The sequence below is a fragment of the Somniosus microcephalus genome, chromosome 11, assembly GCF_052327205.1.
Source record: "Somniosus microcephalus isolate GS21.2 chromosome 11, FLI_Smic_1.0, whole genome shotgun sequence".
Lineage (NCBI taxonomy): Eukaryota > Metazoa > Chordata > Chondrichthyes > Squaliformes > Somniosidae > Somniosus > Somniosus microcephalus.
In genome coordinates, this window is record NC_140997.1 from 237,562,902 (window position 1) to 237,577,063 (window position 14,162).

At 66.5% G+C, this 14,162-nt stretch overlaps 1 protein-coding gene across 1 annotated transcript in view; it reads left to right on the forward strand.

Moving 5' to 3' along the window:
- The window catches only part of LOC147111362 (serine/threonine-protein kinase pim-1-like), a 79,627-nt gene that overhangs the window by 24,249 nt on the left and 41,216 nt on the right, over window positions 1-14,162 (forward strand). The gene's annotated exons all lie outside the window — the stretch shown is intronic.

Sequence of the window (14,162 nt, forward strand, 5' to 3'; positions counted from 1 at the left end):
ACTCTGCACAAGGCGGGCGCTGGGACTCTGCACAAGGCGAGCGCTGGGACTCTGCACAAGGCGGGCGCTGGGACTCTGCACAAGGCGGGCGCTGGGACTCTGCACAAGGCGGGCACTGGGACTCTGCACAAGGCGGGCGATGGGACTCTGCACAAGGCAGGCGCTGGGACTCTGCACAAGGCGGGCACTGGGACTCTGCACAAGGTGGGCACTGGGACTCTGCACAAGGCGGGCACTGGGACTCTGCACAAGGCGGGCACTGGGACTCTGCACAAGGCGGGCGCTGGGACTCTGCACAAGGCGGGCACTGGGACTCTGCACAAGGTGGGCGCTGGGACTCTGCACAAGGCGGGCACTGGGACTCTGCACAAGGCGGGCGCTGGGACTCTGCACAAGGCGGGCGCTGGGACTCTGCACAAGGCGGGCACTGGGACTCTGCACAAGGCGGGCGCTGGGACTCTGCACAAGGTGGGCGCTGGGACTCTGCACAAGGCGGGCGCTGGGACTCTGCACAAGGCGGGCGCTGGGGCTCTGCACAAGGTGGGCGCTGGGACTGTGCACAATGCGGGAGCTGGGACTCTGCACAAGGCGGGCGCTGGGACTCTACACAAGGCGGGAGCTGGGACTCTGCACAAGGCGGGCACTGGGACTCTGCACAAGGCGGGCGCTGGGACTCTACACAAGGCGGGCGCTGGGACTCTACACAAGGCGGGAGCTGGGACTCTGCACAAGGCGGGCGCTGGGACTCTGCACAAGGCGGGCGCTGGGACTGTGCACAAGGCGGGCGCTGGGACTCTGCACAAGGCGGGCGCTGGGACTGTGCACAATGCGGGCACTGGGACTCTGCACAAGGCAGGCGCTTGGACTGTGCACAAGGCGGGCGCTGGGTCTGTGCACAAGGCGGGCACTGGGACACTGCACAAGGCGGGCGCTGGGACTCTGCACAAGGCGGGCGCTGGGACTGTGCACAAGGCGGGCGCTGGGACTGTGCACAATGCGGGCACTGGGACTCTGCACAAGGCGGGCGCTGGGACTCTGCACAAGGCGGGCGCTGGGACTGTGCACAATGCGGGCGCTGGGACTGTGCACAATGCGGGCACTGGGACTCTGCACAAGGCGGGCGCTGGGACTCTGCACAAGGCGGGCGCTGGGACTCTGCACAAGGCGGGCGCTGGGACTGTGCACAAGGCGGGCGCTGGGTCTGTGCACAAGGCGGGCACTGGGACACTGCACAAGGCGGGCGCTGGGACTCTGCACAAGGCGGGCGCTGGGACTCTGCACAAGGCGGGCGCTGGGACTGTGCACAATGCGGGCACTGGGACTCTGCACAAGGCAGGCGCTTGGACTGTGCACAAGGCGGGCGCTGGGTCTGTGCACAAGGCGGGCACTGGGACACTGCACAAGGCGGGCGCTGGGTCTGTGCACAAGGCGGGCGCTGGGACTCTGCACAAGGCGGGCGCTGGGACTGTGCACAAGGCGGGCACTGGGACTCTGCACAAGGCGGGCGCTGGGACTGTGCACAAGGCGGGCACTGGGACTCTGCACAAGGCGGGCGCTGGGACTCTGCACAAGGCGGGCGCTGGGACTCTGCACAAGGCGGGCGCTGGGACTCTGCACAAGGCGGGCGCTGGGACTCTGCACAAGGCGGGAGCTGGGACTCTGCACAAGGCGGGCGCTGGGACTCTGCACAATGCGGGCGCTGGGACTCTGCACAAGGCGGGCACTGGGACTCTGCACAAGGCGGGCGCTGGGACTCTGCACAATGCGGGCGCTGGGACTCTGCACAAGGCGGGCGCTGGGACTGTGCACAAGGCGGGCGCTGGGACTCTGCACAAGGCAGGCGCTGGGACTCTGCACAAGGCGGGCGCTGGGACTCTGCACAAGGCGGGCGCTGGGACTCTGCACAAGGCGGGCACTGGGACTCTGCACAAGGCGGGCACTGGGACTCTGCACAAGGCGGGCGCTGGGACTCTGCACAAGGCGGGCGCTGGAATTCTGCACAAGGCGGGCGCTGGGACTCTGCACAAGGTGGGCGCTGGGACTCTGCACAAGGCGGGCACTGGGACTCTGCACAAGGCGGGCGCTGGGACTCTGCACAAGGCGGGCACTGGGACTCTGCACAAGGCGGGCGCTGGGACTCTGCACAAGGCGGGCGCTGGGACTCTGCACAATGCGGGCACTGGAGCTCTGCACAAGGTGGGCGCTGGGACTCTGCACAAGGCGGGCGCTGGGACTCTGCACAATGCGGGCACTGGGGCTCTGCACAAGGCGGGCGCTGGGACTCTGCACAAGGCGGGCGCTGGGACTCTGCACAAGGCGGGCGCTGGGACTCTGCACAAGGCGGGCGCTGGGACTCTGCACAAGGCGGGCGCTGGGACTCTGCACAAGGCGGGCACTGGGACTCTGCACAAGGCGGGCGCTGGGACTCTGCAAAATGCGGGCACTGGGGCTCTGCACAAGGCGGGCGCTGGGACTCTGCACAAGGCGGGCGCTGGGACTCTGCACAATGCGGGCACTGGGACTCTGCACAAGGCGGGCACTGGGACTCTGCACAAGGCGGGCACTGGGACTCTGCACAAGGCGGGCGCTGGGACTCTGCACAAGGCGGGCGCTGGGACTCTGCACAATGCGGGCACTGGGACTCTGCACAAGGCGGGCGCTGGGACTCTGCACAAGGCGGGCGCTGGGACTCTGCACAAGGCGGGCGCTGGGACTCTGCACAAGGCGGGCGCTGGGACTCTGCACAAGGCGGGCGCTGGGACTCTGCACAAGGCGGGCGCTGGGACACTGCACAAGGCGGGCGCTGGGACTCTGCACAAGGCGGGCGCTGGGACTCTGCACAAGGCGGGCACTGGGACTCTGCACAAGGCGGGCGCTGGGACTCTGCACAAGGCGGGCGCTGGGACTCTGCACAAGGCGGGCGCTGGGACTCTGCACAAGGCGGGCGCTGGGACTCTGCACAAGGCGGGCGCTGGGACTCTGCACAAGGCGGGCGCTGGGACTGTGCACAAGGCGGGCGCTGGGACTCTGCACAAGGCGGGCGCTGGGACTCTGCACAAGGCGGGCGCTGGGACTCTGCAAAAGGCGGGCGCTGGGACTCTGCACAAGGCGGGCGCTGGGACTGTGCACAAGGCGGGCGCTGGGACTCTGCACAAGGCGGGCACTGGGACTCTGCACAAGGCGGGTGCTGGGACTCTGCACAAGGCGGGCACTGGGACTCTGCACAAGGCGGGCGCTGGGACTCTGCACAAGGCGGGCGCTGGAATTCTGCACAAGGCGGGCGCTGGGACTCTGCACAAGGTGGGCGCTGGGACTCTGCACAAGGCGGGCACTGGCACTCTGCACAAGGCAGGCGCTGGGACTCTGCACAAGGCGGGCGCTGGGACTCTGCACAAGGTTGGCGCTGGGACTCTGCACAATGCGGGCACTGGGACTCTGCACAATGCGGGCGCTGGGACTCTGCACAAGGCGGGCGCTGGGACTCTGCACAAGGCGGGCACTGGGACTCTGCACAAGGCGGGCGCTGGGACTCTGCACAAGGCGGGCACTGGGACTCTGCACAAGGCGGGCGCTGGGACTCTGCACAAGGCGGGCACTGGGACTCTGCACAAGGCGGGCGCTGGGACTGTGCACAAGGCGGGCGCTGGGACTGTGCACAAGGCGGGCGCTGGGACTGTGCACAAGGCGGGCGCTGGGACTCTGCACAAGGCGGGCGCTGGGACTGTGCACAAGGCGGGCGCTGGGACTCTGCACAAGGCGGGCGCTGGGACTCTGCACAAGGCGGGCACTGGGACTCTGCACAAGGCGGGCGCTGGGACTCTGCACAAGGCGGGCGCTGGGACTCTGCACAAGGCGGGCGCTGGGACTGTGCACAAGGCGGGCGCTGGGACTCTGCACAAGACGGGCGCTGGGACTCTGCACAAGGCGGGCGCTGGGACTCTGCACAAGGCGGGCGCTGGGACTCTGCACAAGGCGGGCGCTGGGACTCTGCACAAGGCGGGCGCTGGGACTCTGCACAAGGCGGGCGCTGGGACTCTGCACAAGGCGGGCACTGGGACTCTGCACAAGGCGGGCGCTGGGACTGTGCACAAGGCGGGCGCTGGGACTGTGCACAAGGCGGGCGCTGGGACTGTGCACAAGGCGGGCGCTGGGACTCTGCACAAGGCGGGCGCTGGGACTGTGCACAAGGCGGGCGCTGGGACTCTGCACAAGGCGGGCGCTGGGACTCTGCACAAGGCGGGCGCTGGGACTCTGCACAAGGCGGGCGCTGGGACTGTGCACAAGGCGGGCGCTGGGACTCTGCACAAGACGGGCGCTGGGACTCTGCACAAGGCGGGCGCTGGGACTCTGCACAAGGCGGGCGCTGGGACTCTGCACAAGGCGGGCGCTGGGACTCTGCACAAGGTGGGCGCTGGGACTCTGCACAAGGCGGGCGCTGGGACTGTGCACAAGGCGGGCGCTGGCACTCTGCACAAGGCGGGCGCTGGGACTGTGCACAAGGCGGGCGCTGGGACTCTGCACAAGGCGGGCGCTGGGACTCTGCACAAGGTGGGCGCTGGGACTCTGCACAAGGCGGGCGCTGGGACTGTGCACAAGGCGGGCGCTGGGACTCTGCACAAGGCGGGCGCTGGGACTCTGCACAAGGCGGGCGCTGGGCCTCTGCACAAGGCGGGCACTGGGACTCTGCACAAGGCGGGCGCTGGGACTCTGCACAAGGCGGGCGCTGGGACTCTGCACAAGGCGGGCGCTGGGACTCTGCACAAGGCGGGCGCTGGGACTCTGCACAAGGCGGGCTCTGGGACTCTGCACAAGGCGGGCGCTGGGACTCTGCACAAGGCGGGCGCTGGGGCTCTGCACAAGGCGGGCGCTGGGACTCTGCACAATGCGGGCACTGGGGCTCTGCACAAGGCGGGCACTGGGGCTCTGCACAAGGCGGGCGCTGGGACTCTGCACAATGCGGGCACTGGGGCTCTGCACAAGGCGGGCGCTGGGACTCTGCACAAGGCGGGAGCTGGGACTCTGCACAAGGCGGGCGCTGGGACTCTGCACAATGCGGGCACTGGGGCTATGCACAAGGCGGGCGCTGGGGCTCTGCACAAGGCGGGCGCTGGGACTCTGCACAAGGCGGGCGCTGGGACTCTGCACAATGCGGGCACTGGGGCTATGCACAAGGCGGGCGCTGGGACTCTGCACAATGCGGGCACTGGGGCTATGCACAAGGCGGGAGCTGGGACTCTGCACAATGCGGGCGCTGGGACTGTGCACAAGGCGGGCGCTGGGACTCTGCACAATGCGGGCGCTGGGACTCTGCACAAGGCGGGCGCTGGGACTGTGCACAAGGCGGGCGCTGGGACTCTGCACAAGGCGGGCGCTGGGACTGTGCACAATGCGGGCGCTGGGACTGTGCACAAGGCGGGCGCTGGGACTCTGCACAAGGCGGGAGCTGGGACTCTGCACAAGGCGGGCGCTGGGACTCTGCACAATGCGGGCACTGGGGCTCTGCACAAGGCGGGCACTGGGACTCTGCACAAGGCGGGCGCTGGGACTCTGCACAAGGCGGGCGCTGGGGCTCTGCACAAGGCGGGCACTGGGACTCTGCACAAGGCGGGCGCTGGGACTCTGCACAAGGCGGGCGCTGGGACTCTGCACAAGGCGGGCACTGGGACTCTGCACAAGGCGGGCGCTGGGACTCTGCACAAGGCGGGAGCTGGGACTCTGCACAAGGCGGGCGCTGGGACTGTGCACAAGGCGGGCGCTGGGACTCTGCACAATGCGGGCACTGGGACTCTGCACAAGGCGGGCACTGGGACTCTGCACAAGGCGGGCGCTGGGACTCTGCACAATGCGGGCACTGGGACTCTGCACAAGGCGGGCACTGGGACTCTGCACAAGGCGGGCGCTGGGACTCTGCACAAGGCGGGCGCTGGGACTCTGCACAAGGCGGGCGCTGGGACTCTGCACAAGGCGGGCGCTGGGACTCTGCACAAGGCGGGCGCTGGGACTCTGCACAAGGCGGGCGCTGGGTCTCTGCACAAGGCGGGCGCTGGGACTCTGCACAAGGCGGGCGCTGGGACTCTGCACAAGGCGGGCGCTGGGACTCTGCACAAGGCGGGCGCTGGGGCTCTGCACAAGGCGGGCGCTGGGACTCTGCACAAGGCGGGCGCTGGGACACTGCACAAGGCAGGCACTGGGACTCTGCACAAGGCGGGCACTTGGACTCTGCACAAGGCGGGCACTTGGACTCTGCACAAGGCGGGCGCTGGGACTCTGCACAAGGCGGGCGCTGGGACTCTGCACAAGGCGGGCGCTGGGACTCTGCACAAGGCGGGCGCTGGGACTCTGCACAAGGCGGGCACTGGGACTCTGCACAAGGCGGGCACTTGGACTCTGCACAAGGCGGGCGCTGGGACTCTGCACAAGGCGGGAGCTGGGACTCTGCACAAGGCGGGCGCTGGGACTCTGCACAAGGCGGGCGCTGGGACTGTGCACAATGCGGGCGCTGGGACTGTGCACAAGGCGGGCGCTGGGACTCTGCACAAGGCGGGAGCTGGGACTCTGCACAAGGCGGGCGCTGGGACTGTGCACAAGGCGGGCGCTGGGACTCTGCACAATGCGGGCACTGGGGCTCTGCACAAGGCGGGCACTGGGACTCTGCACAAGGCGGGCGCTGGGACTCTGCACAAGGCGGGCGCTGGGGCTCTGCACAAGGCGGGCACTGGGACTCTGCACAAGGCGGGCGCTGGGACTCTGCACAAGGCGGGCGCTGGGACTCTGCACAAGGCGGGCACTGGGACTCTGCACAAGGCGGGCGCTGGGACTCTGCACAAGGTGGGCGCTGGGACTCTGCACAAGGCGGGCGCTGGGGCTCTGCACAAGGCGGGAGCTGGGACTCTGCACAAGGCGGGCGCTGGGACTGTGCACAAGGCGGGCGCTGGGACTCTGCACAATGCGGGCACTGGGACTCTGCACAAGGCGGGCACTGGGACTCTGCACAAGGCGGGCGCTGGGACTCTGCACAATGCGGGCACTGGGACTCTGCACAAGGCGGGCACTGGGACTCTGCACAAGGCGGGCGCTGGGACTCTGCACAAGGCGGGCGCTGGGACTCTGCACAAGGCGGGCGCTGGGACTCTGCACAAGGCGGGCGCTGGGACTCTGCACAAGGCGGGCGCTGGGACTCTGCACAAGGCGGGCGCTGGGACTCTGCACAAGGCGGGCGCTGGGACTCTGCACAAGGCGGGCGCTGGGACTCTGCACAAGGCGGGCGCTGGGACTCTGCACAAGGCGGGCGCTGGGGCTCTGCACAAGGCGGGCGCTGGGACTCTGCACAAGGCGGGCGCTGGGGCTCTGCACAAGGCGGGCGCTGGGACACTGCACAAGGCAGGCACTGGGACTCTGCACAAGGCGGGCGCTGGGACTCTGCACAAGGCGGGCACTTGGACTCTGCACAAGGCGGGCGCTGGGACTCTGCACAAGGCGGGCGCTGGGACTCTGCACAAGGCGGGCGCTGGGACTCTGCACAAGGCGGGCGCTGGGACTCTGCACAAGGCGGGCGCTGGGACTCTGCACAAGGCGGGCACTGGGACTCTGCACAAGGCGGGCACTTGGACTCTGCACAAGGCGGGCGCTGGGACTCTGCACAAGGCGGGAGCTGGGACTCTGCACAAGGCGGGCGCTGGGACTCTGCACAAGGCGGGCGCTGGGACTCTGCACAAGGCGGGCACTGGGACTCTGCACAAGGCGGGCACTGGGACTCTGCACAAGGCGGGTGCTGGGACTCTGCACAAGGCGGGCGCTGGGACTCTGCACAAGGCGGGCACTGGGACTCTGCACAAGGCGGGCACTGGGACTCTGCACAAGGCAGGTGCTGGGACTCTGCACAAGGCGGGCGCTGGGACTCTGCACAAGGCGGGCACTGGGACTCTGCACAAGGCAGGTGCTGGGACTCTGCACAAGGCGGGCGCTGGGACTCTGCACAAGGCGGGCGCTGGGACTCTGCACAAGGCGGGCGCTGGGACTCTGCACAAGGCGGGCGCTGGAATTCTGCACAAGGCGGGCGCTGGGACTCTGCACAAGGCGGGCGCTGGGACTCTGCACATGGCGGGCGCTGGGACTCTGCACAAGGCGGGCGCTGGAATTCTGCACAAGGCGGGCGCTGGGACTCTGCACAAGGCCGGTACTTGGACTCTGCACAAGGCGGGCGCTGGGACTCTGCACAAGGCGGGCACTGGGACTCTGCACAAGGCGGGCGCTGGGACTCTGCACAAGGCGGGCGCTGGGACTCTGCATAAGGCGGGCACTGGGACTCTGCACAAGGCGGGCGCTGGGACTCTGCACAAGGTGGGCGCTGGGACTCTGCACAAGGCGGGCGCTGGGACTCTGCACAAGGCGGGAGCTGAGACTCTGCACAAGGTGGGCGCTGGGACTCTGCACAAGGCGGGCGCTGGGACTCTGCACAAGGCGGGCACTGGGACTGTGCACAAGGCGGGCACTGGGACTCTGCACAAGGCGGGCGCTGGGACTGTGCACAAGGCGGGAGCTGGGACTCTGCACAAGGCGGGCGCTGGGACTCTGCATAAGGCGGGCGCTGGGATTGTGCACAAGGCGGGCGCTGGGACTGTGCACAAGGCGGGCACTGGGACTCTGCACAAGGCGGGAGCTGGGACTCTGCACAAGGCGGGCACTGGGACTGTGCACAAGGCGGGCACTGGGACTCTGCACAAGGTGGGCGCTGGGACTCTGCACAAGGCAGGAGCTGGGACTCTGCACAAGGCGGGCGCTGGGACTCTGCATAAGGCGGGCGCTGGGACTCTGCACAAGGCGGGCGCTGGGACTCTGCATAAGGCGGGCGCTGGGACTCTGCACAATGCGGGCACTTGGACTCTGCACAAGGCGGGCGCTGGGACTCTGCACAAGGCGGGCACTGGGACTCTGCACAAGGCGGGCGCTGGGACTCTGCACAAGGCGGGCGCTGGGACTCTGCATAAGGCGGGCACTGGGACTCTGCACAAGGCGGGCGCTGGGACTCTGCATAAGGCGGGCGCTGGGACTCTGCACAAGGCGGGCGCTGGGACTCTGCACAAGGCGGGCGCTGGGACTCTGCACAAGGCGGGCGCTGGGACTCTGCACAAGGCGGGCACTGGGACTCTGCAGAAGGCGGGCGCTGGGACTCTGCATAAGGCGGGCGCTGGGACTCTGCACAAGGTGGGCGCTGGGACTCTGCACAAGGTGGGCGCTGGGACTCTGCACAAGGCGGGCGCTGGGACTCTGCACAAGGCGGGCGCTGGGACTCTGCACAAGGCGGGCGCTGGGACTCTGCACAAGGCGGGCACTGGGACTCTGCACAAGGCAGGTGCTGGGACTCTGCACAAGGCGGGCGCTGGGACTCTGCACAAGGCGGGCGCTGGGACTCTGCACAAGGCGGGCGCTGGGACTCTGCACAAGGCGGGCGCTGGAATTCTGCACAAGGCGGGCGCTGGGACTCTGCACAAGGCGGGCGCTGGGACTCTGCACATGGCGGGCGCTGGGACTCTGCACAAGGCGGGCGCTGGAATTCTGCACAAGGCGGGCGCTGGGACTCTGCACAAGGCCGGTACTTGGACTCTGCACAAGGCGGGCGCTGGGACTCTGCACAAGGCGGGCACTGGGACTCTGCACAAGGCGGGCGCTGGGACTCTGCACAAGGCGGGCGCTGGGACTCTGCATAAGGCGGGCACTGGGACTCTGCACAAGGCGGGCGCTGGGACTCTGCACAAGGTGGGCGCTGGGACTCTGCACAAGGCGGGCGCTGGGACTCTGCACAAGGCGGGAGCTGAGACTCTGCACAAGGTGGGCGCTGGGACTCTGCACAAGGCGGGCGCTGGGACTCTGCACAATGCGGGCGCTGGGACTGTGCACAAGGCGGGAGCTGGGACTCTGCACAAGGCGGGCGCTGGGACTCTGCATAAGGCGGGCGCTGGGATTGTGCACAAGGCGGGCGCTGGGACTGTGCACAAGGCGGGCACTGGGACTCTGCACAAGGCGGGAGCTGGGACTCTGCACAAGGCGGGCACTGGGACTGTGCACAAGGCGGGCACTGGGACTCTGCACAAGGTGGGCGCTGGGACTCTGCACAAGGCAGGAGCTGGGACTCTGCACAAGGCGGGCGCTGGGACTCTGCATAAGGCGGGCGCTGGGACTCTGCACAAGGCGGGCGCTGGGACTCTGCATAAGGCGGGCGCTGGGACTCTGCACAATGCGGGCACTTGGACTCTGCACAAGGCGGGCGCTGGGACTCTGCACAAGGCGGGCACTGGGACTCTGCACAAGGCGGGCGCTGGGACTCTGCACAAGGCGGGCGCTGGGACTCTGCATAAGGCGGGCACTGGGACTCTGCACAAGGCGGGCGCTGGGACTCTGCATAAGGCGGGCGCTGGGACTCTGCACAAGGCGGGCGCTGGGACTCTGCACAAGGCGGGCGCTGGGACTCTGCACAAGGCGGGCGCTGGGACTCTGCACAAGGCGGGCACTGGGACTCTGCAGAAGGCGGGCGCTGGGACTCTGCATAAGGCGGGCGCTGGGACTCTGCACAAGGTGGGCGCTGGGACTCTGCACAAGGTGGGCGCTGGGACTCTGCACAAGGCGGGCGCTGGGACTCTGCACAAGGCGGGCGCTGGGACTCTGCACAAGGCGGGCGCTGGGACTCTGCACAAGGCGGGCGCTGGGACTCTGCACAAGGCGGGCGCTGGGGCTCTGCACAAGGCGGGAGCTGGGACTCTGCACAAGGCGGGCGCTGGGACTCTGCACAAGGCGGGCGCTGGGACTCTGCATAAGGCGGGCACTGGGACTCTGCACAAGGTGGGCGCTGGGACTCTGCACAAGGCGGGCGCTGGGATTGTGCACAAGGCGGGCGCTGGGACTCTGCACAAGGCGGGCGCTGCGACTCTGCACAAGGCGGGAGCTGAGACTCTGCACAAGGCGGGCGCTGGGACTCTGCACAAGGCAGGAGCTGGGACTCTGCACAAGGCGGGCGCTGGGGCTCTGCACAAGGCGGGCGCTGGGACTCTGCACAAGGCGGGCACTGGGACTCTGCACAAGGCGGGCGCTGGGACTCTGCACAAGGCGGGCGCTGGGGCTCTGCACAAGGCGGGCGCTGGGACTCTGCACAAGGCGGGCGCTGGGACTCTGCACAAGGCGGGCGCTGGGGCTCTGCACAAGGCGGGCGCTGGGACTCTGCACAAGGCGGGCGCTGGGAATCTGCACAAGGCGGGTACTGGGACTCTGCGCAAGGCGGGCGCTGGGATTGTGCACAAGGCGGGCGCTGGGACTCTGCACAAGGGGCGCTGGGACTCTGCACAAGGGGCGCTGGCCCCCATGATATTCTTTCTCTCTGGCCTTGCTGCAGCCCACGTGTCCCCGGTACCTCACCCTGTGCAGACCCCACTTCTACACTAGCCTCTAAAGTACGCAGAGTGCCAGTATCTGAGCCGGTGTCTGCATGTGACAGATGCAGTGACGCGGTGTCTTCTTCTTCCTCCTCTTCTGCCCCGTCGCGCTCATCGGTGCCCTCGGGGACAGGCTGCTCGGGTGCTTGCTAATTATCTGAAAGCAGAAAGGCACAAGAGTCGGGTTATGGTGAGAGGCGTGAGGGTGGGATGGCAGAAATCAATGAGCAGCTTAAAAGTGAGATAAGATTGTGGGCTGAGGGGGAAGTGGGATGTGAGAAGCAGGAGTAGGAATGAACAGACTGTTGTCCCCAAGGGCCAATGTGGGCTTGGCCCCCGCCTGTCCGTTCCTGCTCTTGGTGATTATGCGTCACTTTGGCCTGCAAGAGAAAGGAAGGTGTGTGAGTGAGTGAGGAGCAATGTGTTTGGGTGATGTGCCTGCCATAGTTGAATAGCTGTCATTGTATGCAAGGTGTGAGATGTGGGTGCGAGTGCTAACAGGTAGAGATTGTTGGTGGGTGAGTGCTGGGGGGTCTGGTACATTGAGGAATGTGTGAAGCTCGTGGTACAGATGGTGGTATGTAGCATTTGTTGAAGCCTTCACTCACCCTGACCACTCGTTAAACTTCTTCCTGCACTGGGTGTGGGTCCTGGGGACCACAGTGCTGCTCGTGATGTGGTGCGCCACCTCCCTCCACATGGTGCAGCAGACTTGTGGTGAGGGTCTCCTGCTAGTTGGTACAGGACCGCGCACCTTCTCTCCACCGCTAAAACCAATGTCTCCAAAGCTTCCTCGGAAAACCTCCGGGCTCTCTCCCTGGGGCTCCTTCTCCTTGTCCTCCTTCTTATGGTTGTTGGGACAGCTGCCCACCCGACAATGCTGATAATGAGGTGCTGCAACATCAATGAACCTCCTCTTTAAGTCGTGATAAAAGCATGTGGCAATCGTGACTTGCATTTAGACTGCCCCCAATATTGGCCCAGCTTTTCAGTGCGTCGCCAGTGAGCTGGGGTTTTAGACTAGAATCATGACTGCAATCATTTTAATGAGGAGTGAGCACAAATTTTGCGTGCATCCTGGATGGTTTTCAGGTGACGCAGCTTAACCTTTTTTAGACTAAACACTGCCCATTTCTTGGTTCTAACAAATTTCTAGCCCATAATCACCCTTGTGCAGAGTCCCAGCTCCTGCCTTGTGCAGAGTCCCAGCGCCCGCCTTGTGCAGAGTCCCAGCGCCCGCCTTGTGCAGAGTCCCAGCGCCCGCCTTGTGCAGAGTCCCAGTGCCCGCCTTGTGCAGAGTCCCAGCGCCCGCCTTGTGCAGAGTCCCAGCGCCCGCCTTGTGCAGAGTCCCAGCGCCCGCCTTGTGCAGAGTCCCAGCGCCCACCTTGTGCAGAGTCCCAGCGCCCACCTTGTGCAGAGTCCCAGCGCCCGCCTTGTGCAGAGTCCCAGCGCCCGCCTTGTGCAGAGTCCCAGCGCCCGCCTTGTGCAGAGTCCCAGCGCTCGCCTTGTGCAGAGTCCCAGCGCCCGCCTTGTGCAGAGTCCCAGCGCCCACCTTGTGCAGAGTCCCAGCGCCCACCTTGTGCAGAGTCCCAGCGCCCACCTTGTGCAGAGTCCCAGCGCCCACCTTGTGCAGAGTCCCAGCGCCCGCCTTGTGCAGAGTCCCAGCGCCCGCCTTGTGCAGAGTCCCAGCGCCCACCTTGTGCAGAGTCCCAGCACCGGCCTTGTGCAGAGTCCCAGCGCCCGCCTTGTGCAGAGTCCCAGCGCCCGCCTTGTGCAGAGTCCCAGCGCCCACCTTGTGCAGAGTCCCAGCGCCCGCCTTGTGCAGAGTCCCAGCGCCCACCTTGTGCAGAGTCCCAGCGCCCGCCTTGTGCAGAGTCCCAGTGCCCGCCTTGTGCAGAGTCCCAGCGCCCGCCTTGTGCAGAGTCCCAGCGCCCACCTTGTGCAGAGTCCCAGTGCCCGCCTTGTGCAGAGTCCCAGCGCCCGCCTTGTGCAGAGTCCCAGCGCCCGCCTTGTGCAGAGTCCCAGTGCCCGCCTTGTGCAGAGTCCCAGCGCCCGCCTTGTGCAGAGTCCCAGCACCGGCCTTGTGCAGAGTCCCAGCGCCCGCCTTGTGCAGAGTCCCAGTGCCCGCCTTGTGCAGAGTCCCAGCACCGGCCTTGTGCAGAGTCCCAGCGCCCGCCTTGTGTGCTGCTCTACCTGTTCTAGTGGCTCCAGCTCGGGAGATGGAAGCTGCTGACCTTCCGCTGAGGCCAGTGAAATGTCCGTGGTGGGCAACCTCGAGGAGCTCAGCTACCGAGTGCTGGGACTCGCACTTTTCTGCATTAAATTTCACCTGCCACATGTCCGCCCATTCCACCAGCCTGTCTATGTCTTCCTGAAGTCTATCACTGTCCTCCTCACTGTTAACTATACTGTCAAGTTTTGTGTCATCTGCAAATTTTGAAATTGTGCCCTGTACACCTAAGCCTAAATCATTAATATAGATCAAGAAAAGCATTGGTCCTAGTACCTTGGTCAAAGCGGTAGGTTTTAATGAGTGTCTTAAAGGAGGAGAGAGAGGTAGAGAGGCCGAGAGGTTAAGGCAGGGAATTTCAGAGCTTGGGGCCCAGGCAACAGAAGGCACGGCCACCAATGGTGGAGTGATTGGAGGAGCGCAGCGATCTCGGAGGGTTGTGGGGCTGGAGAAGATTACTGAGATAGGGAGGGGCGAGGTCATGGAGGGATTTGAAAACAAGGATGACA